A 27446-nucleotide genomic window follows, 5' to 3' on the forward strand; every position below is an offset into this window, starting at 1 on the left:
TAAAAGGTTTCTTTGCCCTTCCCCTTTCCTAGGGCTGATGGGATTCATCCCCTAAAGTTGGTGTAGTTGGCAGTAACAGGGCTGAGTAGATTTAGATGGTATGATCAGGAGATTGGTTACAGGGGAATTGAACAAATAAGTAAACATACTGAGAATGAGGGGGGCCAGGCCTCTCACTGTTGGAGAGATCTATATTTGAGTTACAAATATAGAATGAAAAAGGCTAGAATAAAAGTTGTGGTGTTGGTAGAACTGAAAGTATTGGTGTGAACTACTGGTTTTTAACATAAATATATAACAAAGATTTATGTGCATTGTGGGTGTATATACAAATATATACATATATGGAGATACACATATACGTACATACATAGACATATCTACCTACCTACCTACTTAATTTCCTAGCTCTATCTGCAGAGTGCCTGAATGTAAAGACACCCAAATAGCGATGAGCATACCTAGCATCCACATCATGGCTTCTAGATATTATTCTTTATTGAAAGGAAGTAGGACTCCAACAGGAAATGGCTGATTCCAGGATGTGGTAAGCTTAAAACTGGCCCACTCGAAGAAATCTGCATCTTAATACCTGGAACCTGTAAATGTTACCTTATTTGGAAAAAGGATTTTTGCAGATGTGATTAAGTTAAAGATTTTTAAATGAGGAGATTATCCTGGATTAGCCAGGTGGGTCCTAAATGTCATCACAAGCATCCTTCTAAGAGAACGACAGGGGAAGATTACGGACAGAATAGGGGACAGCTTGACGATGGAGGCAAGGATTCAGTTACAAGTCTAGGAGTGCCAGCAGTTACCCTAGGCTGGAAGGGGCAGGAGATAGAGCATCCCCCAGAGGCTCTGGAGGGAGTGTGGTCCTTCTAGTACCTAATTCCAGCCCGGCAACACTGGTTTCAGAACTCCTGGCCTCCAAATTTGTAAGGGAATGGTTTCTGTCGTTTCCAAATCTGTGGTAATTTGAGATGGCAGTCAAAGGAGGCTAATATACAGGCTGGGCAGAGAATGTCCAAGATGAGCCTGAAGCATCTTCTTGAGCCAGAAAGGGGGGTGATGCTCAGGATGGAAGAGGACTCAGGGACCAGCTTGAAGGGACTTCCACAGGCCAAAGTGAGGGCAATAAAGAAGCAAAGGGAATATCAAGAATAAAAGCCGGGCGCGGTGGCTCATGCCTATAATCCCAGCACTTTGGGAGGACAAGGCAGGTGGATCACCTGAAATCAGTAGCTGGATCTTAACCTGACCAACATGGCAAAACCCTGTCTCTACCGAAAAAACCACAAAATTAGCTGGGCATGGCAGTGTGTGCCTATAGTCCTAGCTACTCAGGAGGCTGAGGTTGGAGAATTGCTTGAACGTAAGATGTTCAGGTTGCAGTGAGCTGTGATTGTGCCACTGCACTCCAGCCTGGGCAACAGAGCAAGATCCTGTCTCAAAGAAAAGGAGAGAGAGAGAGGAAAGAAAGAAAGAGAAATGGAATTAGAATATCACCATTTGGCAACCATCAGAATGAAAATTAATTTAGAAAAGAATCATCAATGGATGCAAAAACTAGTGGATGACAGTTTGATGAGAAACAGGATATTTACATCATCTCAGTTATCTTCCAACAAAATGCTTAACTCTTATTACTCCTTTTTAATTTAACGTCACCAGTAATGGGACAAATTGACATCGTGTACCCTTGATATGATAGACTGAGAACAAAACATTACTCTGTGTGGTGTTCCTGCCAAAAATGCATGACCTAAAGCTAATCATGAGGCAGCATCAGACAAACCCGAACTGGGGAGTATTCTACAGATAACTGGCTGTACGCTTTGAAAATGTCAAAGGCATGCAGGGCAAAGAAAGGCTGAGGAACCGTTCCAAATTAATTGCTTCCAACAACCAACCCTCAACTGCACTCTGGACCCATCAAGGATGTTATCAGGACAGAAAGTAAAATGGGAAGGTTATTTGTGAATAAATGGTAACATTGTATCAATGTTTCTACTTAGTTATGTAGGAGAATGTCCTGCTTTTAGAAAATGCTGCACTAAAGTATTAAGAGATAATGAGACATTATGTCTGCACCTGCCTCAAATTGTTCAGAACAATAATGTCTAAAAATACGCAGAAAGATTGAAAGACAAATGTGGTAAAATGTTAACAATTAAGGAATTTAGGTGATGGGCATATGGGAGGTTTTTTTTTTTTTTGCATCATTGTTGCAATTTTTTGTAAGTTTGAAATTATTTCTAAATGAAAAGTTAAAGAGAAAAAAGATAATTTTTCTACCATGGTATTCCATAACTTTCATTCAAAAAGTACTTATGGAATTCCCATTCAGAAAGTGAAAGGGCACTGGAGGGAAAGCCAGGGTGCCTGGTTCTGCCACTCTGTGGGTCCCCTTGGGCAGGTAACTTAACCTCTCTGAACCTCAGTCTCCTCAGCTTTATCATTCTCTGCTTTTCTACACCTAAGGCAATTGGTTTCACTAGTTGGTTTAGTTCCGATTTAGAAGGAATCAACAATGGCGTAGTTAAAAATCATTGCTGTGGAATGGGGAGTGGCTGCTGGTGAATAATTGAATGCCATTTCTTTTTGCAGGCAAAAATGCTCTAAAATTAGATTGTGGTGATGGGCTGAATAGCTCCATGAAAATAGTCAAAAACATTGAATCATGCACTTGAATGGGTGAATTATTTAGTATGTAAATGTTATCTCAAGAAAGCCATAAAACTCAGTGCTGCTGCTTTTCTCACCCCCACAGCCAACCGTGATTCTTTAAGGTTAGACTAAAGAAGCCTGTGACTTAATGGTGACGGTTTAGAGTAGAGAAGACATTCTCATTCCAGAGGCTGGGTGGGAAAGCAAAGAGCAAATGCTAAAGGAACATTTCCCAATGGCCAAAGGAAGGCGTGTGAGGGCCCCTTCAAGTGCCTGCCCCTACCCTCTGGCATCATCCTTTGCCATCTCACTCTACAGAGTCCTCGGCTGACCTGATCCTTTGCGCTTGCCTGATCCTTTGCTGTGATTTCAACTTCCTCCCATAGGCTGGTGACTCCCTGTGTGCTTTAGGATTACATTTTGCTGCAGGAAGAAAAGAAAACTAAAATACTGGGGGCTTAAAGGCTTAAGCGAAAGCTAAGTTTTGGAATGTTTTTTTTTTCTTTCTCACATAATGTCTGTGTAAACAGTCCAGAAGCTCTGTGAGGTCTGAGATCCTCTCTCCGGGTTCCCCTTTACGGCCTCATGGGCTGAGTGCTAAGCAGCTCTAGAAAGCGTGATTCCCTTGGACAGCATGAGTGGTTCCTTCTGGAGTAGAGCAATGTGATGACCCTGCCCAGGACCCTTCTCTCTTGTCTTCTTTCAGTGGTCTCATCTGTATTGTCCAAGATGGCGGCATTTATCTTCCAGGAAGGCAAATGGCAGAAGGGACAGAGAGAGATAAAGGAGCGCAGAGTACACGTGGGCTGAAGCTTAATTAAGGTTTCCAGAACTTCTCATTGTCTTAGTCATATACCCATACTCAGTCTTAGTCATAGGACCATACTCAGTTGCAAGTGAAGCGGGGAAATGTAGTTTTAACTCCAGGTGGCCATGCACCTGCCCCCTACAAAAATGGGAAGGGAGGGAAGGAATCCTATTACCATGAAATAAGAAGAAACAAATATTGGGGGACAACTAGCAGTCTTGGTTACTGTTTCCTATCCACACTTGTAGTCCAGACCCATAGAGCTGATTGTCTCCTGGACACCTCTACACAGATGACTCACAGACAGCGAAACCAAACCTGCCGTAAATGGAAAGCATCGTGCTTCCCCACCCACTCCCATCCCAGATCTGCCCCTCCTCCTGTGATCGCCACCTCTGTGAATGGCAATGTCATTCACCTACTTGGATGAGAATCATCTTAGACTCATTTCCTTCACCGCCTGTCCTCTCCCCCTGCCCTGTGAATGCCACCCCTGCAAATCTCCTCCTCCCCATCCGCATGACTTCAGCTAAGACTCATATTTTTTGCTGGTCTGGATTATCATAGGGGCCTTAAACTGGACCTCCTACCTCCAGGCTGTCCCCACTACAGTCTTTTCCCCACCTTGTGCCCAGAGTGCTCCTGGTGAAGAGAAATCTAATTTTCACCTATGCTTCCTTCAAACTCCTGGGTTTCCCTGTACCTTTGGTGGTAAAGGGGTTCCCCATACCTTTGGTTGTAAAGCATAGCACCCGAAGCTGGTCAGGCTCCAGCCTCTGCCTGCCTCTCCTGCTCCATGAGCTAACTCTCCCCACCACACAACCTTTAATCCAGTCCAGTGGTACTGAACTATGGGTAACAGTTCCTGAAAAAGTCAGCTGATGCACGCCACTCTGCCTCTGCACAGCTGTCCGTTTGGTCTGAAATGACTGTCCCATATTTGTCTAATTCCTACTTCTTCAGCTCTCAGTGTGAGCATTGCCTACCCAAGGAAGATTTCCTGGGTTCCCCAGTCTGATTCAGGCATTCTTCCTTTTACTGCCTGGTTACACCATCCATAATTATCTCAGGACTCATGTATTTGTATATCTTTCCCACTATACTATGAGCTCTTCAAAGGCTGGGATCTTGTCCTTTTTTGCTTTTTTATCCCATATGCCTGGCACATGAATATTTGTTGGGTAAATAAATATGCCAGGCTCAATCCTACACATGTTTATATGTCATTTATATGGAGAAACAGGCTCAGGAGAATTGCATGACATGTCAAAGACCACAGCACTAATAGTACAAATGGAAATTAAATCCAATGTTCATGCGTCCTTGTGTGTTCCTACTTAGACAGATAACATTTATGGCTGTTTTGAATTGAAGTGTGGATGCACCCACTTTGGAGCTGATTAACCTTCATCCTAAGTCCATCATTGAAGGTATGTATTTCTTCTCTTCCTCCAAATTCTTGAGTCTATGAACACATTTCTAGGGTACTTACAAACAATAGAGTCTTGGCTGGGTGCAGTGGCTCATGCCTGTAATTCCAGCACTCTGGGAGGCCGAGGTAGATTTATTACCTGAGGTCGAGAGTTCGAGACCAGTCTGACCATCATGGTGAAACCCTGTCTCTACTAAAAATACAAAATTAGCTGGTCATGGTGGCACATGCCTGTAGTCCCAGCTACTTGGGAGGCTGAGGCAGGAGAATCGTTTGAACCCACAAGGCAGAGGTTGCAGTGAGCCAAGATTGTACCATGGCACTCCAGCCCGGGCAACAAGAGCAAAACTCCATCTCAAAAAATTAAAATAAAATAAAAAAGTCTAGGTTGGACACACGTGGCTCATGCTTGTAATCCCAGCACTTTGGGAGTCCAAGGTGGGAGGATCACTGTGCCCAATAGTTTGAGACCAGCCTGGGCAACATAAATATCTCTACAAAAATTATTTAAACATTAGTGGTGCATGCCTGTAGTCCTAGCTATGAGAGAGGATTGCTTGAATGCAGGAGTTCAAGACTGCAGGGAGCCATGATTGCACCAATGCACTCCAGCTTGGGCAGGATAGAGTCTAAAGTCTCTGCTTCCTCCTAAAAACATGTTTTATTGTTCTCTACCAGCGGAGTCTGTTTCTTTACTCCTCCACTCCTTCGATGAATATTTATTAAACACAACTCAGTGTTAATGCCTAATGGACACATAAACATGCAGAAACTAAGATGTTTCAGCCATTTTCAGAACCTTTTAGTCTTTTTGTTAGAACCGAGGAGATTCAGCCTTGTCTAAGGATACAGTTACAAATGAAGAACGAGGAGCAGAGCTGCACGTGTATGTTCAAGGCTGCATGCATGCTATTATCGTTCCTTCTGAAGCAAGGCAGGTATAATCCTTGTATTGGATACAGGTTTCAGGTACAATAAACAAAGTGCCCCCTTATCTCAGAAGATGAAGGTGGTTCAGCCAGTTGTTTACTACTTAGGTATTCCTTATTCAGCAGTTTTCATACAAAAATGCTACCTTTAAATTCCCTAATCCTCTGCCCTCCCAAAAGGTAATAAGAAACGAAAACTGTGTACTGCCTAAATGAATTCATGTGTGTGGAAAACAAAGCCATTTCTATATACTCCTGCAACGTCCATTTGACTACAGGCCAGAACATTTTACACAAGCAGTGGAATTCATCTCTTGAAATTGATTCAGGTTTCCTCTGATGGGAGGGGCAGAAAAGGAAAATGGAAGCACGTGATTATAATTGCACTTGGAACCAGTCCCAGTTACAAGAGCAGTTCTTTAAAATTATTCTTTTGGTTTCAACTTAAATTATCTTAATGGGACAGTAAAGTTTGGAAGGAACAAAGAAAAGTGGGAAAAGGAAACCTGGAAGTTTTTCTTTCCTTTCTTTTTTCTTTTTCTTTTTTTTATTTTTTATTTTTTGGGACAGGGTCTTGTTCTATCACCCAAGCTAGAATGCAATGGCATGATCCTAGCACTTCAAGCTCGAATACCAAGGCTAAAACAATCTTCCTGCCTCAGCTTCCTGAGTATCTGGGATTAGTGGCGTGCACCACCACGCCTGACTAATTTAAAAAAAATTTTTTAGTAGGAGTCGCTATGTTGCCCAGGCTGTTCTGGAACTCCTGGGCTCAAACGATCCTCCCACCTTGGCTTCCCAAAGGCTCAAATGATCCTCCCACCTTGGCTTCCCAAAGAGCCACTGTGCCTGGCCTGGAAGTTTTTATTTATTCATTCAATAAATATTTAGCACCCACCACATGGAAAGCATCATGTTGGGACCTGTGCAAACATGATGATTAGTCAGACAAGAGGTCTGCCTTCAAGAGAGCACAATACTGCAGGCAAGTTAATAGGCACGCACGTACGCGCGCACGCGCGCGTGCACACACACACACGTATTGTCCTCACTAATCAAACTCAATCTTAAAATTTTTGCTACTTAAACCCAAGGACTAAATAGATTCAGATACATTTTAGAATAAATCCATCTCCATACCAACTTTTACTACTTGCTTTCCAAAGAAACTCCAGTCATCAGTACTTGGACTCACCATACAAAGTCCGTCTCCAAATTCAGGAACATGATTGGTGTGGCTGGCAGGTTACTTTAGTACTATGTAAACATGATAAGGGCTATCTCGAGTGGCCCCAAATGCCATGAAGCTTGAAGGAGTGTGAGATAGGGGTACAGTCTGGTGGAGAATGTCTTTTACCTTTGCCTTGAGCAGTGGGTAGAATGTTTTATCGCCAACCTCAATGCCGCGACATGTCAAAGACCACAGCACTAAGAGTATACATGGAACTTAAATCCAACGTTCATGCCTCCTTGTGTGTTCCTACTTAGACAGATAACCTCAGTGCCCTCTAGCAATCTTCTTTCTCCCCTATGTGTCTCTTCCCCAACACCTCCCCTTCTAAACCTTTCACCACTCTTTCAAGTCCCCTAGTGCTACTTTTCCTCATTCACTCTCAGAAAATGACCTTACCTCTTACTTGGTAGAGAAAGTAGGGGCTAACAGCCCTGCATGGCTCATTTTCCTGACCACATTCGCTCTCCCCAGTAAAACCATCTGGCCTTTCTCCATTTCATCCAGCCTTACTGAGGCCATCCTTCCAGAGTTAACAAGAATTTGGGCAGAAATAGAGTTATAATTAAGCATTCATCAGGCTGCACGTCGAGTCACTTACTTGTAACCGAAAGTCACATAACACGAGATACTAACCATTTATATCCCCATTGGGCTGGTAGGTAGAATTTCTGACATTAGAATCATAAGGCTTTCATTTAAGAGTTGTTTAAGCAGACCCTGAATTCCAGGGGAACAGCTAACAACCAGTTTAACGGCCCTCACGGAGGAATCAGTTCAACATGAGAATTGAGTTGCTTCATCTCCGCATCCGAAGACTTCACCCTGCACTCCTGGACCAGTCAACAATCACACTTTGGTCCACTGAAAACCCTTGAAAACCCTAGCCCTAAACTCCCTGGGGAGACGGAGTGGAGGTTTCCTCCTCTCTCTTTGTTTGGTGGCCTTATGATTAAACCTCTTCCTGTGCTGCAACTCGGTGTGTCAGCGTACTGACATGCTGTGCACAGTGGGCAATGAACTTACTACGGTTACATTGGCTCATTCCTATCTGTATTCGAATGAGATCATGAGAAGGTATATTTGAATTTGCCAAAGAAACAGAACCAATAGTGTGTGTGTGTATATATATATATAAAAAATAATTTTTGGAATTTACATATATATGTGTGAATTAGCTCCATAATTGTGTGAGCTAATTCTTATATCTATGTATATATGTTGGAGGCCAAGATATACAATTTTATATATATATACACAATTGTATATAAATATACAATTATGGAGGCCGAGAATGTCCACTGTTTGCAAGCTGGAGTAGCAAGTCTAATTCATTCTGGGTCTGAAGGCCTGGGAACCAGGGGAGACGATGGTACATCTCCCAGTCCCAGGCTAAAGGCCGGAGAACCCCAGGGGCCACTGCTTTAAGTGCTAGATTTCAAAGGCCTGAGAACCAGGAGCACTGATGTCCAACAGCAGGAGAAGATGGATGTCCCAGCTCAAGAAGAGAGAGAGTAAATGTACCCTTCCTCCACCTTTTTGTTTTATTTGGACCCTGAAAGGATCGGATGGTGCCTGCACATACTAGTGGGAGAGGAGGTCTTCATCACTCTGTCCACCAATTGAAATGCTTACCTATTCCAGAAATGCCCTCACAGACACACCCAGAAATTACATTTTTACCAGGTACCTGGCCAACCCTTACCTCAGTCAAGTTAAAAAAAATTCACTGTCAGCCGGGCGCGGTGGCTTATGCCTGTAATCCCAGCACTTTGGGAAGCTGAGCCGGGAGGATCTCCTAAGGGTCGGGAGTTCGAGACCAGCCTGACCAACATGGAGAAACCCCGTCTCTACTGAAAATACAAAAAAATTAGCCAGGCATGGTGGTGCCTGCCTGTAATCCCAGCTACTTGAGAGGCTAAGGCAGGAGAATCACTTGAACCCGGGATGCAGAGGTTGCAGTGAGCTGAGATCATGCCATTGCTCTCCAGCCTGGGCAACAAGAACAAAACTCTGTCTCAAAAAAAAAAAAATTTACTGTTATAAAGGTGATCCCCTAGGATCTGACCTTTGAATTTTTCCTTTGAATTTCATCCTCTTCCCCATCTGTAGGTCTGTGACCAACACCTACTGCCATTTTCCTTTTCTGTCTTCAGGGCATTCCTTCTTTTTCTAATTCCCGCTTCCACTTTCCATGTGCTTTGGGTTGCCAATAATATGATTTTGCCTCCGTAGCATGCTTTGGCCCATGTCCCAAACAAGGCCAATTAGAGTCTGTTTCAAGGGCGAATATGGGCCCTGGTGGGTGGAGTCAGTTGCATTATTTTCTTTGGGACTGCAGCTATCTGCCCAATATAAGCCTGACCATCTTATACAGGGTGTGCCTGCCTGAGAACAAAGCCAAGGAGAGGCTAATGACGCCAAGAAATACAGAGCTAGAGCACTGACAACATTGTTTTTAAAGCCTTAGAGTTTTCAGTTATGTGAGCCAAAAACGTCTCTTTTGGCTTAAGGTTGTTTGAATTGGGTTTCTGTTGTTTGCCACCAGGAATTCTGATTAGCGTGCTTATCTGTCAGTCAGCTCTCCTCTCTTTCCAGTAACTTTGATCTCTCCCCTCAAAATTAACTCATTCCCTTCACCTAAACACATGCTCCAGACTCCGCCTGTCTAGGAAAACCCTCCTTTAGTCCTGTAACCTCTGCCTGCTCTCCCTCATTCCCTTCCTAGCTACAGGCCAGAGCTGTATTTGATGAAGTTTTCCCTAGTCTGTGGGATGATCAATAAAATTAGTAAATCAGTAAGGATAATGCATTGAGGTGGTTTTTGTTTGTTTCGTTTTGTTTTTGAGACGAAGTCTCACTCTTATTCCCCAGGCTGGAGTGCAGTGGCACAATCTCGGTTTACTGCAACCTCCACCTCCCAGGTTCAAGACATTCTCCTGCCTCAGCCTCCAGAGGAGCTGAGATTACAGGCACCTGCTACCACACCCAGCTAATTTTTGTATTTTAAGTAGAGATGAGGTTTCACCATGTTGACCAGGCTGGTCTTGAACTCCTGACCTCAGGTGATCTGCTCTCCTCGGCCTCCCAAAGTGCTGGATTCTAGGCGTGAATCACCGAGCTTGGCCTGTTTTGTTTTTAGAGATAAGGTCTTGCTTTGTTGTCCAGGCTAGAGTACAGTGGCACAATCCTAGCTCACTGCAGCCCCCAGCTCGTAGCCTCAGGCAATCCTCCCACCTTAGCCCCCCAAGTAGTTAGGACTACAGCTGTGCGCCACCATGTCCAGCTAATTTTTTTTGTGTATGTACTTTTGGTAGAGACAGGAGTCTTGCTATGTTGCCCGGGCTGGTCTTGAACTCCTGGCTGCAAGCAAATCCTCCCTCCTCAGCCTTCCAAAGGGCTGAGATTATAACTGTGAGCCAACCACCATAGCCAGCCCACCAAATCTCATGTTGAATTGTAATCCCCAGTGTTGGAGGTGGGGCCCGGGGGGAGGTGTTTGGGTCACAGGAGTAGATCCCTCCTGGCTTGATGCTGTCCTTGAGATAGTGAGTGAGTTTTCATGAGATCTAGTTGTTGTAAAGTATAGCACCTCCCCACCAGCCAACACATCTTGCTTCCATTTTCGCCATGTGAGATGCCGGCTGCCCCTTTGTCTTCCGCCACGAGTAAAAGCTCCCTGAGGCCTCGCCGGGAGCCAAATAGATGCCAGCACTATGCTTGTATAGCCTGCAGAACCATGAACCAGTGAAGCCTTTTTTCTTTATAAATTACCCAGTCTCAAGTATTTCTTTTGTAGCAATGTAAGAACAGCTGCTATAAACATTTGTGTACAGGTCTTTGTGTGGACACACGCTTTTATTTCTCTTGGGTGAATAGTAAGGAGTAGGATTGCTGGGTCGTAGGGTAAAATGCCTATTTAACCTTATAAAAAACTGCCAAAGTCTTTTCCAGTTGCTGTACCGTTTTGTATTTCTATCAGCAATGTAGGACAATTCAAGGTACTCCACATCTGTGTCAGTACTCAGATGGTCAATGTTTGTTTGTTTGTTTGTTTAGCCCTTTTAATGGGTGTGTAGCAATATTTTATTGTGGTTTTAATTTGTATTTCCTTAATAATTAATGATGTTTGGCATATTTTTATGGGCTTATTTGCCACCCATGTCTCTTCTTTAATGAAGAGATCTTTTGTTCATTTAACAAACTGGGCCGTTTGTATTCTAATTGTTTTGTGAGAGTGTTTTACATATTCTAGATACAAGTCCTTTATCGGATATATTTTTGTCATATATTTTTCTCTTAATCTTTAGCTTGTCTTTGAGTGACATTCAGTGAGTAGAGTTTTAAATTTTCATAAAGTCCAATTTATCAGATTTTTCTTTTATGGTTCATACTTTTTGTGTCCTATCTAAGAAATCTTTAATCAGTGATTTTGTTTTTAAACTATGCTTACTTAATTCAAAGCATTTAAATTTATTTTGCGATTGTGATTCTTTATTGGACTTAAAATATCTTTTAAAATAATCCAACGATGACAATAAGAATAGAAAGAATTCTGTGTGCGTGCACGTGCACACGTTTTTGTGCCTAGTGAAACAGCTGAGCGATGTTTCTACGTTGGCGTCATAGGTCAGTTTCCCCAAGAAACATCCATGTGACAAACACTCTGTCTTCGACTGAACTTTAGTGAGGCTTCTCTAACCCCTTTCCTCAACTAGGCTTTGACCTCGGGCTTCAGTGTCCTTTCTTGTCAGAGTCGCATTGCCCAGTTTAGCAAGAATCCTGTTAATTCAGTTCAGAGAGAATCGACTACTCTCCTTACCTGATCACCCTTGACACCAAATCAAATTCTTCGTCCCCCACTGTCTCCCAGGCAGTATCTGATCACCTTGTCAGCCTTCAGCAAGAATCTTGTTGAGTCAGTATAGCCAGATTCCCCTATGCCTGATTTTTTTTCATCTTAGCGATTTTCCACCCACTGAACTCTGACCCTGTTCCTGCCTATAAATTCCTCACTTGTCCTTGTTGTGTTCAAAACTAAGCCCTGTTCTATACTGAGGCCTCTTTCTCCCTGTTACCAGAGTTCCTGAATGAAATCTGTTTTCCACTTTACTGCTCGGGAACTGTATTGGGAGGTGCTACCAGAAACAACACCTTTAAAGGTGTGGGCGAAAGCGGATTGAAAGAGGAAGATGAATTATGATGCTATGGCAGCAGAGGCCTCGGCTGCTCCTGTGGGGAGGTCTGGAGCTTGGATGTCCCTTCGGAGCTGCTCTGAATAGAGGGGAGGGTCTGGACTTGCATCCCTCATTCCTTCTGCCCATCGAAGGGGATCATGTGAGAAATTAATATAAAATGTGGTACAGGAATCAGAGAGAAAAGCTATTTGTACTGTAGTGAGTTTGGCGAGACAATCCTTCTACAAAGACAAATAAAACAAAACGAATTAGTCATTTGTGAAACCCTTTCCATGGCTCCGTGACCTCTGTCACCCAGCAACCCAGTATCCTGGCAGCAGTCTCTGGGGTTTATGCCTGGTTTGTCTCACTCCCCCGACGGTGAGCACACCACTTTTACCTGTTCTGTTGTGTCTTACCCTCAGAAGAAAAGGAATGCCTATTTGACTGAGTGTAAATGGCTGTTCTTCTAGGCTGGCAGGTCTGGGTGATAAAGAAACTGTTGAGGGGAAAGACCCTCATGCCCAGTAGCGAATCCAAGGAGATGTGAACGAGGATTTGTAGAATAACTTTAATAAAGAATAACTCGGCTGGGCCCTGTGGCTCACGCCTGTAATCACAGCACGTTGGGAGGCCGAGGCGGGTGGATCACCTGAGATCAAGAGTTCAAGACCAGCCTGGCCAACATGGTGAAACCCCGTCTCTACTAAAAATACAAAAATTAGCTGGGCTTGGTGGTGGGTGCTGGTAATCCCAGCTACTTAGGAGGCTGAGGCAGGAGAATCGAGACAGAGACTCTGTCTCAAAAAAGAGAAAAAAAGAACAACTCTTATGGTAGCTCATGCCTATAACCCTAGCACTTTGAGAGGCTGAGGCAGGAGGACCCTTTGAGGCCAGAAGGTCAAGACTAGCCTGGGCAACATAGTGAGATCCTATCTCTACAAAATAAAAATAAAAATAAAAACTTGAACTAGGTCCACACCTGTAGCACTAGCTTCTCAGGAAGCTGAGGCAGGAGGATGGCTTGAGCCCGGGAGTTGGAGGCTGCAGTGAGCTGTGATGTGGCCTGGGCAACAGAGAGAGACTTGTCTTCAGAAAAAAAAAAAAAAAAAGTCTTGAGTGTATGTGGGAAATGCTGACTTGCTGGTTTTAATTCACATACTTGGTCATCACCCATGCATCGTTGAACCCTGTGCTCCACTTCTCAAATCATTACAGATTGTTGTCAATCTAAGCTGAAAGGCAGACAGAAGCTCAACCTTGTCTACCAAACAGCTCTGCACAAAGAAATCCAGTAGAAGAAAAGGGGTTTTTCCTTCTCCGGTGTGGCCCTCCTGACCTCTTTTAGTCCTCTCAGCAAAAAAGAGCTCCTGGCCAGGCACGGTGGCTCACACCTATAATCCCAGAAATTCTGGAGGCTGAGGTGGGAGGATTGCTTGAGTCCAGAAGTTCGAGACTAGCCTGAGGCAACATAGTGAGACCCCCATCTCTCTCTCTATAAAAAGAGCTCCGGCTGGGCACGGTGGCTCATGCTGAGCCTTTGGAAGGCTGAGGCAGGCAGATCATGAGGTCAGGAGATCGAGATCATCCTGGCCAACATGGTGAAACCCTGTCTCTACTAAAAATATAAAACTTAGCTGGACGTGGTGGCCCATGCCTGTAATCCCAGCTACTTGGGAGGCTGAGGCAGGAGAATCGCTTGAACCAGGGAGTAGGAGGTTGCAGTGAGCCGAGATCACACCATTGCACTCCAGCCTGGTGACACAGTGAGACTCCATCTCAAAAAAAAAAAAAAAAAGAGCTCCTGGGCATTGGCGGTGTCAGGAGAGATAAGATCAATCTGCTATCATATTTTTAATCTGACCCACTAGAAATGAGGAAAACAGCCTAAAATTGCTCAACTGGCTTGTGGCAAAGTCAGAATTAGACTCAGATCTTCTCTCAGACAAACCAGAAAGCCCAAGCAATCCTTGATTATCCTAGCTTTCCCACTCTCACATCCACTGAGTCACTAAGTTATGCTATTTTGACTTAAAAATAGCTCTTAGGCTTATCTCCATCTTTCCAATGATCACTCTTCTGCTTTTGCTGAGGGTCTACCTAAACTCTTACACAGTTGCAGTAACTTCAAAACTGGTCTCTCTCCTTGGTTTCTCCATTGCCAGCCCATTCTGCACACAGTAGCCAAGTGTAATAATTTCTTTTTCTTTTTTTCTTTTTTGAGATGGAATTTCGCTCTTGTTACCCAGGCTAGAGTGCAATGGTGCGATCTCAGCTCACTGCAACCTCTGCCTCCTGGATTCAAGTGATTCTCCCGCCTCAGAAGTAGCTGGGATTACAGGCATGCGCCACCACACCTGGCTAATTTTTGTATATTTAGTAGAGACAGGGTTTCTCCATGTTGGTCAGGCTGGTCTCGAACTCCCAACCTCAGGTGATCTGCCCGGCTTGGCCTTCCAAAGTGCTGGGATTACAGGCATGAGCCACTGTGCCTGGCCTTAGTGTAAAAATTTCTAAGCACAAATCTGACAACTCATTTCCCTACCCAAACCTTTCCACAGCTCCCATTCCTCTTCATGGTAAGTTCCATTCTTGGAATGATAGCAGTTATAACAACAAATGCGACTGCACAACGGATGGTGGCTTTCACTATAGAGACATTTATTATTTTCTTAGTTAAAAGTTCAAATATAGGCTGTCTTAAAATTGTTTTAGCAACTCTGTGATATTGTTGAAGATCCAATAGTTTTCTGTCCTTTCTCTTCTTTTTTTTTTTTGAGATGTAATCTCGCTCTCTCCACTCACTGCAACCTCTGCCTCCTGGGTTCAAGTGATTCTCCTGCCTCAGCCTCCTGAGTAGCTGACATTATAGGCATGCACCACCACGCCTGGCTAATTTTTGTATTTTTAGTAGAGACAGGGTTCACCATGTTGGCCAGGCTGGTCTCAAGCTTCTGACCTCAAGTGATCTGCCTGCCTTGGCCTCCCAAAGTGCTGGGATTACAGGCGTGAGCCACTGTGCCTGGCTTGTCTTTTCTCTTTCATCCTCAGGGTGAGGCTTGGATCCTCAGGCTTCTCATTCTCGTGATGGTCGCAGATGGCTACTGTCACTCTAGGTAGTGCATCTTCATATGACAGCATCTAAATCACAATGGAAGGAAGGAGCAAAGAAAGAGCTTCTGTTACAGAATTCTTCTCCTGTTTTTAATCAGGGAGGAAGCTCTTTCCTCGATGCCTTCCTCCAGACTTCTTATATTTTAGGCCAGAATTGAATGCCATACTAGCCCTAAATCATGCATTATCATCAGAAGTAAAGGGGATTGCTATGATTGGTGCTATGGTTTGACTGGGCCCTCCAAAGTTCTTGTGTTGAAAACCTGATCCTTAATGTGGTGGTGCTAGGAGGTGTGGCCTAATGGAAGGTGTTTGGGTCATGGGGGCACCGTTAGTCTCAAGAGTAGATTGATGCTGTTATCTTGGGAGTGGGTTCATTATCTTGGGAGTGGGTTCCCTATAGGAAGATGAGTGCAGCCCCCTTTTCTCACTCTCTCTCTCTCTCACCCTCTCTTGCCCTTCAGTCTTCTGCCAGGGGATGATGGAGTAAGAAGGTCATTTGAAGATGCTAGCCCCTCAGTCTTGGACTTCCCCACATTCAGACCTGTAAGAAATAAATTTCTTTTCTTTATAAACTACTCAATCTCTGACATTCTGTTATAGCAGCACAGAACAAACTAAGACAATTGGCTCAGGCCGATTGCAATTTATACTCTGTCCCTGAGCACTCTATCACCAGAACAAAATCAAAGCTGTTAGCAGCAAGGAGAAATGGCAAATGTGATGACAGCCCAGCCTATAATGTGTGCACCCCAGCCCATAAGGCTTGCGTGAGCTGGCCTCTTCCTACTTCTTCAGCTTCATGTTCTGCCACACTCCTTTATAACAGCCTTTCACTCTAGCAGCATGGAACCACTCACGTTTCCCAGAGCAGTCCTCCATGCCCTTGCACATGCTGTTCCCCCTACCTGGAGTATCCTGCTGTCCTGGATAATTTTATAAACTCTCTTTCTTCTTGGAGAGCTTGACTGAACTGTAAGACTTTTCCTGATCCTCCAAAGCAGGGTCAGTCTCCCTGACCTTTCCTGGTCTAGCCAGTGTTGGCACATTGTAGTTGCATAATAAATGTGTGTTGAATGAATCTTTCCATCATTCCAATGTGCTACTATTTTGAGCCCTCAGAATTGCCACTGCTTATACTTTTAACTAAAATCATTCCTTTCATCATAGAGACAGTTAACAGATTCCTTAGCATAGAAAAAAATTTCTAAATAGTAGGATTGCGTTGCTGATCAACTTAAGAAGTTGTCTGATATAGTATGTGATTTTGAGGGAGCTAAAATACCCTAATTTGATGTTAAGGCTCATATTTTATTCTATGGTATTTGTGACGAATAATTTTTTCACTGCTGTGTATCAGGCATACATTCTCTTGCTGTCAGACAAATTATCTTATGCATGCTATATAGAGGTATCTAGAAATGCTAATTTGTATTGAGGCTAATACTATTTAGGGGGTGCATACAGAAAATGTATTCAAACACAAGCAGTGAGACAGAGGGGGAAAGGATGAGAGAATATGAAGTAGGAAATGAAAAGATATTTAGAACATAATTTATCACAGAGCGTGGAAAGTAAATTCAAAATAATTTCAGATGGTACAGGTATTTAGCCTTAAATAGCACTAACGTACAAGAAGCTTATTCCCTTTATGATTCTTCTCAATTATTGTAAATGGTCCATTTCTGCACATCATCAGGCTGAGGAAGTGGCATTCTGCCTTCTCTGGAACTCTGTGCTAACTGACCTAGCCGACTGTGGCTGAGAGCCATTTAGCAAAGCCAGTGGCACACATCTTTGGCATTTGGCTGCCTTGCCAGTATTAGTTAGTGAGGAAAAGAAACAAAAAATATCGATGTAGCCACAGAAATGGGACTTTGAGCTGGAAATTACACAAATCAACAGAATGAGACTTTGGCATGGGGTGGAATGTATAATTAAAAAGAAGAAAACTGGTCGGGAATGGTGGCTCACGCCTGTAATCCCAACACTTTGGGAGGCTGAGGCGGGTGGGTCACCTAAGGTCAGGAGTTCAAGACCAGCCTAGCCAACCTGGTGAAACCCCGTCTCTACTAAAAATAAAAAAATTAGCTGGGTGTGGTGGCAGGCACCTGTAATCCCAGCTACTCGGGAGGATGAGGCAGGAGAATGGCTTGAACCTGGGAGGCGGAGGTTACAGTGAGTTGAGATCGCACCATTGCACTCCAGCCTGGGCCGACAGAGTGAGACTCTGTCTGAAAAAAAAAAAGAAAGAAAGAAAGAAAGAAAGATAAGAGAAAGGAAGGAATTGAAACCTCTCTCGGGTTAAACTGGATGTCTGAAGTTGTTTAGACTGTGGCTTCCAGGAAGCTCCGCCTCATTTCTTTGAAATATGACTCAGGTCCTTACCCAGGAGTATGTCTGACCTTGTTCCAACAGAACTTTAAAATATGTGCCCTGTACTCCCTCTAGGCAGCTTCTCCATTCTTAGTCTCCAGCCATCTGCTTGACCAGGCAAGAATCACAGATGACCAAGGTACCTCTTCACACACACCTGACAAGAGAAAAGTTTTGATCCTCTTGTCACGGGCCCCACCACCTTGGGCTGTTTCTGCTGCAAAGGGCAGGATCTGGGGGGTGCCTGGGCAGAAGAGGAGGACTGGGTTACATACTGTGCTTGTTTAACAAAGGTTTTTGGGGGCCATTTTAGCCAAAGATCTTTCTTTTAGTTCAGAAAAATTACACAGCTCTTTAAATCTGAGGTTGGAGTTTCTTGATTTTGCCTGGCAAGGACAGCCAGGGCAAAATGGCACAGGAAGATGGCAGAAGTTTCCATTGGCCACTTCTTCCTCTTGTTTCCTCAGGGCAGCCAGGGACTCTGCTCTCGCTATAGGCCACTCTCAAAATCTGCCCTCAGGAGTGGAGCTCATGGACTCATTCATGCAGGTGCTATGGCTAAATGAGAAACTTCTCTTTAAATGTCTGAAAACAAAGGGATTGACGACAGTCTTTGACACCTGGGCTATCAGTGCCAAAGAGGCAGAGAGGTGTTAAGGATAAGAAAGACTTCTTGAAATTGCTGATTTTGTATCTTGTGGGATTCAACCTACCAGTAAGACTGGCTCTTTGCCATGCCTGGAAGAGTTCACTTGATATTGACAAGAATTATGGAGTCCTCTCTTTTCTGAACTAAACTCTGTAACAGGCACAACTGAGCTAACCTTTACTGAGCACTTTATATTAAATTTAGGTAGAATATCATTTAGGATCCTCTTGATAGATATGAACCAAGTGGGTATAAATGCAAAGAGCATTTATTGGTTTACAAAACTGGGAAGCCCAGGCATAGGGCTGGCTTCATACATGACTGGACTCAAACAGTATTATCAGAACCTTGACTCCCTCCATCTCCTGGCTCGGCTCCACCTTCCTTTACGTGTTGGCTTTGTTCTCAGCTTCCCTGTGGGGGCAGGTGGCTGGAGCTGCTCCAGCCAGACAGTCTTCCAGTATCTCTATTTCAGCAGGAAGTAGAGAGCAGCACTCAGGAGCAGCACTCAGCTTCCTCCTGAGTGCTCAGATGTACTCTAATTAGACAGCATCACATGCTCATCTCTGCACTGGCCTCATGGCCAGGGGCTTTGAAGAGTCTGTCCTGAGTCATGTTCTGCATTCTTTTTTTTCTGCATTTTTTTTTCTCTGTTGTCCAGGCTGGAACACAGTGGTACAATCACAACTCACTGCAGGCTTCACCTCCTGGGCTCAAGTGATTCTCCCACCTCAGCCTCCAGGGTAGCGGACTACAGGTGCACTCCACCATGCCTGGCTAATTTTTGTATTTATTGTAGAGATGGGGTTTTATCATGTTACCCAGGCTGGTCTCAAACTCTTGGGGCTCAAGCAATCCTCCTGCCTTGGCTTCCCAAAGTGCTGAGATTACTGGCGTGAGCCACTGTGCCCAGCCTACATTTCTGAAGTGAGGTGGAGGAGCCTCAACTAGACCAGTTGGAGAGAGAGTAGGAGAGAAAGATCCCAAAATAGAAATTTGGGGAATAGATACAAAGCACGCAAAAAATATTGTCATAACCCCTGTAAGTGTTAGCATTCCACTCTGATAGATGAGGAAACTGAGGCTCAGGAGGCGTACCCTGCTAGTAACTGACAGAGCAGGGGCTCGAATCCTGTCAGTTACACTTAATGAGCCATATTGATTGTTCCATTTATTCAGAGGAAATGTTTTTGCTCTTTAAATAAATAAGAACAAGAATGCATAACTAGAGTAAATGAATTAATGTCAAATTTTCCATAATGAAAATTCTCCTTAAGTTATTCTACAAATTTACCCTAGGAGACAGGCTAGAAGAAGCCCTCTAAGAAGATATAACTCTCTTTCCAATATGTCATTAGCCAAGTTCTTCTGCCAAGGGAAAGAAAGGGACTGTGACTCTTTGCTAAAGATAGAAGGCATGGTTTTGACTTCATCTTCTGACTGATTTGAACCAACAAGTCAGCTGGCTTCAGGAAAAACAACACATTAAGTGACTTACTGATATAGTTTATACTTTCCCGGACACTTCACGTGGGCCTGGCTGCCTTGTAGAAGGGTTTGAAACAGTCATCTAGGAGATATGGTCATTGTTGATTTTGTTCTGAACTCTCAACCACAGGCAACCATGAAGTCTGTTATTAATGACCTTATCATATTGACATGTACTAACCAAGATAGACAAAGCTATGATGTTAGCAAAGTTAGCAGAGTCCTAGACTTGGTACTAATTAACTCTGTAACCTCAGACAAATTTCCTAACCTTTCTGATTCTCTCTCTTTATTTTTCTTTTCTTTCTGTTTTTTAAGAGATGTGGTCTCACTGTATTGGCCAGACTAGGTTCGAACTCCTGGCAGTGATTCTCCTGCCTTGACCTCCTAAAGTGCTGTGATTACAGGCATGAGCCACCAGCCTGACCTCACTTTCATCTATAAAATCTTCTTCTTCTTGGTTTTATTTATTTATTTTTTTTGGTAGAGGTGTGATCTTGCTATGTTGTGAGGCTGGTCTTGAACTCCTGATATAAAATCTTTAAAATGATGATAATAAGTTTATAAGTTTTTGTGAAATTCAGATTATGTAATATGCTTTAAAACTCAAGAATGTTTTTAAATCTTTTATAATTTCACAAATATAAAGTGTTATGCTCCTTCCAATGTAAAAATCTGAGAACTCTACGGCTGCCTATCATAATAACAGTGAAGAAATTCCAAGAGGCAGGTCTAGATTAAGTTAAAACTGAAGTCTGCAACTTCAGCATCTGATTGTGGACTAGGTAACAACCTCCTATTTAATCAGGAAATAATGGCTTGCTGTAAAACACAACAAGTAAAACATAGAAACACCAACGTGTTTTATTACATTGAAATGCAAAAAAAAAGAAGAATGTGATCTAAGTGTGGCATAAACTTCTAAACAAAATTATCAGTTGCGAAAATTCTGTACAATCCCATTTTCTCAACACATGTGACTTTTGGATCTTTTGCTCACATCCAGGAGATTCCTCAGCACACCATGTCTATTACCTCAATATGATCAAATCCCTGCAGGGCTCAGAAGAAGGATCAAGTCAGAAATCTAAAGAGTAGATTTACTGAGGCCAAATAAGAACAAAGCAATGATCAACACCAAGGATGGAGCCTTTCAGATTTCAAGTAAAAGTGGCCACTGTTGGAGCACAGGGTGCACTCCGGCATCCTTTTCCCTCCAAAGCCTTCCCTAGTACTCTCTGCCTTGCTTCCACACAGAAAACGTAACACCTTTGACCATCTCTAGTCAGACGATCGAAGACAATGCTTCTTGGCCTTTCCTGACTTTCCTTGGTTATTGAACTTTGAGCACCACCCATCATTTGTGTGTTGGTTTGTTTATGGGATTGGAAGCAGAGTGCCTGCTATGTTACTTGGTTACAGGCACTAGAAGTGCCAACTAGAAAGCCCAATCTGTCAGCTAAGGGAGCTCCAACTGAGGTTTGGCCTGCAAAGGTGGTGGTTTTTGAGCTGAAGTGTGAATCAATGCCAGCCCCTCAGGTAAGAGATGAGGGTGATGGATATTCCAAGCCGAAAGAATCAGCTTAGTGCTGTGGCTCATGCCTGTAATCCTACCACTTTGGGAGGCTGAGGTGGGAGAATTGATTGTGCCCAGGAGGTTGAGGCTGCAGTGAGCTATGATTGTGCCACTAAACTTGAGCCTGGGAGGCAGAGTGAGATCCTGTCTCTGAAAAGAGAAAAAAAAAATTAGTAAAGAAAGAATAACCTGAGCTGAGGAGAGACACAGAAGACCATGATACATTTAGAACATTTATGTCCATTTAGCTGGACTACAGAGTGTATGTGGCTCACGGGAAGCTGGAAGAAGCAAACAGAGAGGTAGGCAGGGGCTAGATCACGAAGAGCCTTGTAAGCCAGGTTTTTAAATTAGCTTTGATCATGAGGGCAATGCAAAGACATCAGAGAGGTTTAAGCACAGAAGTGATACGATCAGATGTGCAGTTGAATAATAACAAGCAATATGTGTTCCAAACAAAATTTGGAAAATCAGAAAAGCACAAAAATAGCGCAACAGATGTTTTTGAATGTCCGGGACACATTATAGGTCTAAGGCGTTCACGACATGACCTTTTAATTTATTTTTTCCTGTTGCTTCAGAAAATTCCATTCTAGGATAAAATCTTTGCTTCTCTGATCCCATTTTGTCACAAAAATGCTCTCGTTTGAATACTGCAAAAGTTGTGTGAAGTGTAATATTACACCTTCAGTATTTTATTCATTGAAAAGCTGTTCTCATCCATTTGGCTGGGCTTGCTTAGTCTTGGAAGCTTGAAGTGAAGGAGGGGTGCACAGTCAGCTTTTTCTCTCTTCTACCCACTAGCTGCTCTTTCCTTAGGCCTCTGGGGATGGATTTGGGGCAAGTTACTCAGATTTACGTGACTGACGCAGTTGTCATATGGTGTGCCATTTGCTCCTTGGAGATCCTTCTACTAGGGACCCCGGCGAGAGTGCCCTCCTGCCAGGTGGCTTCAGCCTGCAGGTGGTTTTCTTGGGCAGTGTCCCCTTTGACATGGACAGTGAATGGGTCCCCTCATTCCATGGCCTGCCCATCAATGGAAGCACAGCTCTCTGCCAATGAGTCCTCTCTCTCTATTCTGTGGCAGGGAAGGCCCTTTTAGATTTTCACCCTTTTAGATTTTCCTCTGGTGAAAGTCAGTCCTGTGTCTCTCAAACTCCAGGAGACACAGATCAAGGACTCACTCTAAATGACTTGTGACAAGTCCTCACTTGGCTTAAAGGGAGGCAGTGTTTCCTGCTGCAGGAGTAGGTTGGGTGTAGAACAGTGCACCGGGACCACTGTCTATAAGGAAGCCCCTGCTCTGTCTTCTTAAGCCCCAAAGGAGGTTTCTAGCCTCTCTTCCATAGCCTAAGGTGGGTAATGGACTTATACTGACAGAACCCAGTTCACAGTCTCTCTGTGTGCCCTGAATATAGCTAGGGAGTCTAGCAATTGGTCTAGCGATAAAAAATTGGTCTAGCAATTTTTTTTTTTTGCAGGCAGATAAAGGCTTGTTTCATTTTAATGGCTGATCTATGTAATCACGGAGGCCAGGATGCACAGTCAAAGGGGGAGCTTTTATTTCTTGGTCTCTTCCTCCTTTTTGGCCTGGAGGCGCTCTTCACGGCGCTTGCGTGTTTCCTTGGTCTTAGACCTGCGGGCCTCAGCCTGCTCAGCCGGAGCTTCTCGCGGGCCTCGTCTGCCTTCAGCTTGTGGATGTGTTCCATGAGAACCCGCTTGTTTTTGAACACATTCCCCTTCACCTTCAGGCACAGGCTGTGATACATGTGGCGATCAATTTTCTTAGATTCCCGGTATCTTCTGAGCAGCCGGCGCAGAATCCTCACTCTCCTCATCCACGTGACCTTCTCTGGCATTCGGGCATTGCCTTACGCTTACCTATGCCCATGTGCCTGCCCTTTTGGCGGGCCAAGGTGTTTTTCCGGCGGTGAGCCCGAGAATGGACTGTCACAGGCTTGTAGATGATCTGCCCATCTTTGATCAGCTTCCGGATCTGCTGACGGGAGTTAGCATTGGCGATTTCACATCGGGTCCAACCTCTTGCCACAGTGGAAGCCACTAGAGGCAAGCCTCTTCTGAAGCCTGAGCATACTCATGGCTGCGGCCGCAGCAGAGAAAGGAAAGAGCACCTGGTCTAGCAATTTTTTTAGAATGCGCCAATGTAGGACCTACTACAGTATTCTCAGTCTTTGAAGGGTTGAGAAAATAGAGGAAACAATTTTCTTTAAAAAATGAAAATCACAGGCCAGGCGTGGTGGCTCACGCTTGTAATCTCAGCACTTTGGGAGGCCAAGCCAGGCAGATCACCTGAGGTCGGGAGTTCAAAACCAGCCTGACCAATGTGGAAAAACCCATCTCTATTAAAAATACAAAAAATTAGCCAGGCGTAGTGGTGCATGCCTGTAATGCCAGCTACTCAGGAGGCTGAGGCAGGAGAATCGCTTGAACCTGGGAGGCAGAGGTTGCAGTGAGCTAAGATCTTACCATTGCACTTCAGCCTGGGCAACAAGAGTGAAACTCCGTCTCAAAAAAAAAAAAAAAAAGAAAGAAAGAAAGAAAGAAAAAAGAAAATCACTCATAATTTCACTAGTTTTTTTTTTCTTTTCTCCTTTGGAAGAATAGAGAATAAGGAAAGAAAATTCTCCTTCCACCTTTCAACTATAACAGTTTGGCGTGTATCTTTAAAAAATTTTTTATGCTTATACAAATACAGAAGATAGATAGGTGGTTGTAAAACATAGCTATGGCCAGGAGCAGCGGCTCACGCCTGTAATCCCAACACTTTGGGAGGGCAAGGCAGGAAGATTGCTTAAACCCAGGAGTTCAAGATCAGCTTGGGCAACATAGAGAGACCCTACGGTCTCTACAAAAAATTTGAAAATTAGCCAGGCGTGGTGGCACACACCTGTAGTCCCAGCTACTCAGGAGGCTCACTTGAGCCAGGGAGGTCAAGGCTGCAGTAAGCTATGATTGTGCCACTGCACTCCAGCCTGGATAACAGAGAGGAAGCCTGTATCAATAAAATAAAATAAAATAAAATAAACGAATGAAGAAAACACAGCTACACAATGTTTGATATTTTTTCAATCAAGAGGTGGAGTTTATGTTTCCTTCCCTTGAATTGCTGCAGGCTTGTGACTGCTTTGACCAATGGAATACAGTGGAAGTGAAGGTTGTGACTTATGAAGCAAGGGCCTAAAAGGCATGAAACTTCTACCCTGATCCCTGGGGACACCAGCATTTGAAGCATCAAGCCACCATGGAAGAAGTCTGACTACCCCGAGGACATGATATTGGGTGGCCCACACATAGGTCAGTCCCAGCTGAACCCATCCTTCAGCATTGCAGGCCACGTGGCAGGACATGTGCATAAAGAAAAATGTAAGGAGTTCTGCTTCCAACTCCAGCTGTTCCACTCCCAGCCATTCACGTCATCTCAGCTCTAGATATCATGGGGCAGGCAGAGAAAAACCAGCCCTGCTATGCCCCATCTGAATTCCTGACCCACAGAATCTGCAAGCGTAATGAAATGGTGGTTGTTTTGTGCCACCAAATTTTGGTGTGACTTGTTACACAGTGGTAGGTAACAGGAACAGACAGAGCTATTTAGAAAGTTCGCTGAACTGCAAATGGTGAAGATGGAGTTGAAGGGGACAAGACTGGGGGCAGAAAGACGAGGTAGGAGGGTTTTGCAGTAATCCACATGAGAGACGGGGGCTAAATTAAGCAGTGGTAGTAGGGAAGGACAGACAGGGCCCAACAGGGAAATATTCAGGCTCAACACTTACGGCCCTACTGGCCAGCATCAACAGCACAGAACACAGGAGATGGGCTAAGAAAAGAAGGCGTAGAGCAGGGCCTCATGCATGCTGCTAACGTGTCTTCTTTGGTGTATCTCAGCTTTTTCCTCTGTATACAGACTTGGCTTTCTTCCCCCTGGCTGTGATTACACGGTTTAGTTTCACAAACAGAATCCCCTGAATGTTGGGCTGTGGATGACATTAATTAATCTATTTTATTTTGTCTTACATGCTTACTTAAAAGCCTCTTGTACTTAGAAAGAAAGCATATGCAAAGTAACGTACAAAGCAGAGACTTGCCGTTGTTTTAAGCCGAGCCCTTGTACCCTGTCAGTGAACAAAGAGGCCCCCGGGTGAGCAGGATCAGTTTATAGTGATCAGTCTCTGAGAGATCCACCTCCCTGCAGTAGGGCAGTGAAGGAGCGGGAGAAGGACAGGGTGTATGGAACAGAAAGACAGAAAAAGATTGCTCGCAACTAGCTTAGCGGCACGTTTCAAGATATGCTAGGCCTAGACTGCAGGACGGCGTGTGCTGGAGATAGAGCTGCATTTTACGGAAGATCTGCACGTGCGTAAGTGTGGACACAGGCAAAAGACCTTGCTGCCAAAAACGGTAAGGCTTGTTATCTCTGGGGGTTGGAATTACTTCTGGTTTTGTTGATGCGTTGGGTCCTTTGTGCTTTTTTACATTTTCCAAATTTTCTGCAGATGGATTACTTCTGAAAATAATTTTTGAAAAAACTACATTCTGTTAAAAAGTATTAGGCCCTCACAATTTCACCCATGTGGCTCTTACATATTAGTACTAGTGTTTCCTGCCAGTTTCACCTTAGATCAGCTTACTGCTCCTCATCCTACTGGACTAGGAGACTGCCCACGCGGTGAGGGACCGCTTTATACACGGTTTAGGGCCCTCTGAGTCTCCCTTTCAGAAGCCTTTCCTGAGCGCTTCTCGAATACTCAACTCGTTCTCTGAGTTCCCCAGTCCTCTCTGCAGTGCCAAGGCTGTGGTCTTTAGCAATTGATGCCTGTGCTCCCAAATCACTTTTCTCTCTCTCCTGTATTCTCCGATTTCCCACCATCCATCGAAATACCTACTTACTTACCAGGAAGATCTCAGTTGGATGTTAGAAACAGAGCTAATAAATATTAAACTCATTCACAACATTTGAATGAGTAGCTAATAGCTTCATACTCCCTGAGTTTTAAAAGAGGTTGCCCAGTTAATGTTAGTGTCTCTTAATTGGTGATATTAAAACTATAGTCGAATGCGGATTTTCCCACTCCCATTAAATCTATGTGCAAGTAGGTCGCAGCCTCTTTTAACCAAACAGGAAGGGTTTCCGTAGCTAGGCGCCATCACCATTAATATCAGATAGAGCAGTAACTAATTCAGTCATGTTGATGGACACCGGGCTGGTGCCTCGGCTCATCTGCAGTGGGAGCTACAAAGCTAGAGCGCAAGAAACCAATTTCCTCCAGCCTGAAGTGCTCTAGGTCACCCCTGGTTACAGAGAAAATGACACGAGTCACTGCATCTCCTAAGCTAGCTTATCCAGAATGTTGTGCGTAGCTAAGCCAACAAATAACAATAGGTGTGCACGGAATACACACTATCTCACCCCATTAGTCCTGAAGATCTACTCTGATTTCCTTGTAAAAAGGTTACGGAAACTGCAACGTGTGTCAGTTACAAAAACACTTTTCAAACCAATACCCAGCAGGGGAAAAAACGCAGACAACGCTCTGAACTCCAGCCAGCCAGCCGGTTCAAAACAAGGCTTTACCTGTCCAAGGAAATCCCTTCCTTGGGGGACATTTAAAATGGCTTAGAGGCTTTCTTTCTTTCTATAAAGTAGATGATGTGATTCTCATCATCCTTTCTCTCTTTGTCTCTCTCTCTGTCTCTCTGTTTCTTGGTTTCATGCATTAAACAAACATTTACAATTACCTACTATGTGCCAAGTATTAAGCCAGGCACTGAGGCTTCTAGTATGAATGTAGCTCAGTCCCTGCTCTAAAAAAGCTAAAATGCAGTTAGTGGATAGGTGCAAATGATGGAACAAACAGTGATACAATCAATTAAGTCCTATAAGAGAGGATAGGAGATCAGAGACAAGTTCAGTGTTGAAGTCCTCCTGCCAGGACTGAGGCACAGGTGGGAATCGGGTGGGTGGAGAGGAGGGAAGGTAT

The 27446-nt window shown here is 44.0% G+C and overlaps 1 long non-coding RNA gene and 1 pseudogene across 1 annotated transcript in view; one reads left to right on the forward strand and one right to left on the reverse strand.

Moving 5' to 3' along the window:
- The window catches only part of LOC105711734 (uncharacterized), a 93493-nt gene extending 67087 nt beyond the window's left edge, over positions 1-26406 (forward strand). The window contains exons 3-4 of the long non-coding RNA XR_010340273.1: positions 15826-15907; positions 24584-26406. This is a non-coding gene — a long non-coding RNA (uncharacterized LOC105711734). The remainder of the gene's footprint in view (positions 1-15825; positions 15908-24583) is intronic.
- Positions 23011-23549, reverse strand: LOC105711561 (large ribosomal subunit protein eL19-like; annotated as a pseudogene).
- Positions 26407-27446: the final 1040 nt, after the last annotated feature.

Source organism: Aotus nancymaae, unplaced genomic scaffold (genome assembly GCF_030222135.1).
Source record: "Aotus nancymaae isolate 86718 unplaced genomic scaffold, 86718_ANA_hifiasm-v0.15.2.pri h1tg000108l, whole genome shotgun sequence".
In the NCBI taxonomy this organism is placed as follows: domain Eukaryota; kingdom Metazoa; phylum Chordata; class Mammalia; order Primates; family Aotidae; genus Aotus; species Aotus nancymaae.